The 4,607-nt window shown below is 30.0% G+C and overlaps 1 pseudogene; it reads right to left on the bottom strand.

The window, feature by feature from the left end:
• Nucleotides 1-1,377: 1,377 nt before the first annotated feature.
• LOC132633829 (H/ACA ribonucleoprotein complex subunit 3-like protein) lies at nt 1,378-1,989 on the bottom strand (annotated as a pseudogene).
• Between the last annotated feature and the right edge of the window lie 2,618 nt (nt 1,990-4,607).

A 4,607-nucleotide genomic window follows, 5' to 3' on the forward strand; every position in this document is an offset into this window, starting at 1 on the left:
TAGTGCATTTTAGTTGAAATCCTACTAAGGTGGGTTGTGATTTTCACCCTTGAGCAAAGGAGAATTTCCAAGCAAATTTTCATGTTATATTTGTATTCACATTATTTTCTCTGATTAGCTAGTTGAACCAGTATTGAAACAAGTTCGTTGTACCTACAATTCAAGAAATTGTTACTCGAATTAGGCAAATTTTAAGTGGTCGAAAATTTAAGAGACACAATCCCCCCCCCCCCCCCCCCCACACACACACATTTATTCAAGTGATGTGCTATAATGAGTACTGAAAAGCATAAATTCTTCAAATTACCTTCAAAAAATTAAGGTATTCATTTGCATCTCAGATCAATAAAGACCAGAATCAGTTTCTTCTTGGATTGAGAGAGCGCGAATTGTCATTGGAATTGGTTAAAATACTTGGACGATGTGATATACAAAATTTTAGAAAGATTAGAAGTGATTTGGACTTGTTTCAAATAAATTAGATCTAGAAAATGCCTCTATGATTTGTGTATATCACATTGTATATTATGTATATCAGTGTATATCACATACAGATTGTCATCAACGCCACTATGATATGTGCATGTAACATTATATATTAGTGTATTTCAGTGTATAGCATACGAATTTTCATGATCATACACATATATACATTAATATACAGAAGATTAACATATATACGGTTTAATATACGCTAATATGCATAGGGATATACGTGGAATCAACCTCAAGTTTTCAATCTGTAATTTATCTCAAATTCACCTTAATCATCTCTAAATACATCTTAAATTGATATTCAAGCTCTTTAATATATTTCCAATAAAATTTAATATCAAGCAGTTGAGATAAATCACAGATATGTAGATCAAAAAAATTGAATCAAAGCTTCGATGGTCTTTAATGGTGTTTTTAGATCCTTATCTTTAAAAACTTAATGGAGAACCCGGAAAATAAAAGAATATTCCAACTCAACAACAAAATTGATGAAGAACCCGAAAAAGGAAGAAAAATTGACCAATTTATCTTTCTTTAAGTGATAAGTTCAACTGATCATGACCCATAGGAGATATCCCTTTTCAAGTTGATAATATAGCCCAATATTTTAGTTGGGCTTAAAGTTGGTACAAGTTACAATGGGATCATTTGCACTTTTAGCCCTATTTTGTGTTGGTCTATAAACTTTTCCCTTCAAATAGGCTGGTCTTTAATTTTTTGTCCTTCAAAATCGAACTTATGCCTAGGAGGGCATAAGTTACGCATCATAATATCCACAAGTTATATCCGCGTCCTAAAAGAACTTATGTCCCACTTGGCATAAGTTTAATTTTGAAGGGCAAAATTAAAGACCAGTCCATTTAAAGGACAAACCGTGCGATTAATTGGTTACAATGTATAATGGGATTATTACATTTCATTCGGATGATCCTATGAAACGAGAATTTGTAGGTGTAGGTTCATAGAATAGTATAATGTTTGTTATACTCTTTGTGTTATAATAGCAATCACGAAGCACTTTTTTTTTTTTTTTTTTGGCTCTTTTTCTCCCAAGTGTTGACAAGGATTTGAAAATCACAAGATTGAAATGCAACGTTAGACAATGTATTACAATTTTGGTCTGATAAGCAAACTAACAGATGCAGACTCAATAACATAACTACAGGACATTCGCAATTTTAAGAGAACCATAAACTATCATAATGGAAGAAGAGAGTTCGACTCACGACATGTGCTTCGACTGGCTATAGAGTTCTACATCTAAGGAGTGAGGACTAATAGGTTGTAGCAAAAGGTTGCTAGTACTTTTGCGGTGGTTTCTGGGTTGGAAGTAAGCCAAAACGCTTCTTAAGAAGCACTCTCTGGCTTGAATATTTATCATCTGATGAAAACCGAGCTGAGTAGCAGATTCTGTGGCCAATCCTAGTGGTGATTCTTTCACTTAGTGGTGTAAACTTTGTCACCATTTTCATTAATATAAAACTGGAGATACATCTTTCCTTATATGTTCTTTCACCTGTCTTAGCTAGTGTTGGGACTTGGGAGCCAAGGTGGAAGCCTGTGACGAATCGCGAAGCACTTGTCCCATCACTAATAAACAATTACTAATGTTCAGTGTCACTTAACTTAAATTGGAAAGATTAAAAAAATTATATTATTGTTCTCACAATCTCACTAATCATAGATTTAATACTGCTTCTTTATTTTCATCTTTTAGAGTTTATGTTCTTAATTTCCAGGTTTGAAAAAAAATTGGACATAATGAGACAATGAAAAAATTGAAAACCTAGTAACTTCTCTTAATATTTCTTAGATACTCAAATTATTTTCCTCTTTTTAATTTTATCGTTTTATTCTCCAAGTGCTAAATGATGGTTGTTAAGTTTGACCATCTTTAACAAATGATTGATTAGTTGGAATGTCGGATCATGGAAAAGACCATTTCCTATTATATATATGCAGTTTACATCTAATCGTTGAAATTACCATGTAAGTTTTATATGTCTATAATTAAAACAAACAATATACAAAGTCACAAACAATTCTTATCAATACTTAAAAAGAAACAATAAACTAACAGATAGATGTTGACATAAGAATGCAAGATATTCAATGAGAACATACTAATATATTATGTAAAACCTCAGTATACCAAATAGTAGCTAACATGTCAAGAAAAAGTGTCAAACTAGGTTCAAGCATATTTTTATAATTAAGTTTTGACAAATAGACATCTAAGAAATACATTATTCCTTTCTTCTACTCTCCAATTTCAATTACACCGCGTTTTTTTTTTTTTTTTTTTTAAGTTCTACCATTTTTACGGTAAGCCTTGTGCTATAGAAGTAATTGAGAAATCTGCTCCAAGTGCTCCTAACTATCAATAGAGCTAGGTCGAGATCTGTGTACCAATTAATCGAAAATATTTTTTCACGGGAGCTGAGAAATTATTCGAAATAATCTCCATAAATCGGAGCTTATATACAACTTTCAAATACTGTATATATTTTCAACTTCAAATTTAACTTTAGGAGTATTCATATCTTCCGTCTCATATATGTTTATATGGCTTAAATTTTTAGTAAATGAGTTATTATTATAAAATAAGAAAAATATAATAAACGATAATCTTATATTGAATAAGGAGGAGTTTTTTCACACAAAAAGCTTTGATCTGTTTTCAATAGTATTTGTGTTTACTAACTTAACTCTTAGCTAGATGGGAGATGTCATTGCCAAATGCCAACTAATTAGGGTTAGATATGGTCATAATCATCTGAATAATTAAGAGCCAATGTCAATGGGACAAACTAATAGTAGTATTCATGGCAATGTCCAGTGATGGTACCCACGAGCTAACAATTTAATAATATTGATTGTTCAACTCAATTAGTTGCAAGTTGCAACAATAAATTAATTATACTACAGAATATTTTTAGACCAAGTAAATTGTACTCATAATATCGAGATTTCTTTCTAGTTTCTAGTGACATGCTTCCGATTAATGTTTTCAAGCTACTAGGCCCCTATCTAATTCTACATCATTATTTGTAAGAATAAAAACTCTAATTGCACAATTTTTATAGCTGAAAAGAGAAACAAATGACTGCTTTTAACATCACTATGTAGCTGCCTAGGAGGAAAAATTACACTAATATGTTATAACTTACACAAAAGTATATAAATCTAAAGTATATAAATCTTGCAACATTAAACTTTAATTAAACTAAAAAAAATAAGATGCGTTGTACACATCTATAATATTAAATGTAATGATATATCTGTATACATAATTCTCTCCTTTTTTGTTCCGCGTTACTTTACAGTTTATACCTATTTTTTATTTATATTTTTGTTTATTTGTTCTCTTACATAGAATATGATTCTCAGTTGTAGAATTACTTATTCTCGTACCATATTCTCAAGACCGTGTTTGGAAGTACTTTAACGTAAATTTAGTTCCAAAAGAATTTTATAATTCAATCATATAGACAAAATTAATATGTTTCCTTATAAGAAAAAGAAAACTCAAATAAAGCATATTTTTTTGGTAATTAATTTAACATTTTTAACCAAATCAATATATACATCATAAAAGATATTTTGATATTCAATATACATGTAATTTATTAAGCTTCATTGGTCATTATATTACGTCATAAAAAATTTAAGTTAATTTAGGTGTTTTTCCTTCCAAATATTTTTTGAAAGCAGAACAAAATAGTAAAACTAACAACTCAAACACTTTCCATTTCTAAACAGGTTTATCGAAAAGGAGAAAAATAAAGAATATTTATTTTTCATGCACCCATTGGTGTCCGGTAAGAGCATAAGAAAACTTACAATTTGATTTTCTTTATTTTACCTAGATCCTTTTGATTCAATTTTTATTTCTAAAGTTAGGGGTTGTGAATTACTTTTATATAGCTCCCAAATACATTTTGTTCCAAGAGAATTTACAATTATTTGACGCAAAAGAAAATGGAATGGATCTAAATAATTTAAGAGGGAAGTGATGGACATGTAATAAAACTTACTCGACTGGAAAGAGAAAATGTAAAATGGAGCTCATTCTTGTCCGTTCAAGCATGAAAACTTGGTCTTATATAAAG

Source organism: Lycium barbarum, chromosome 3 (assembly GCF_019175385.1).
Source record: "Lycium barbarum isolate Lr01 chromosome 3, ASM1917538v2, whole genome shotgun sequence".
Taxonomy (NCBI): domain Eukaryota; kingdom Viridiplantae; phylum Streptophyta; class Magnoliopsida; order Solanales; family Solanaceae; genus Lycium; species Lycium barbarum.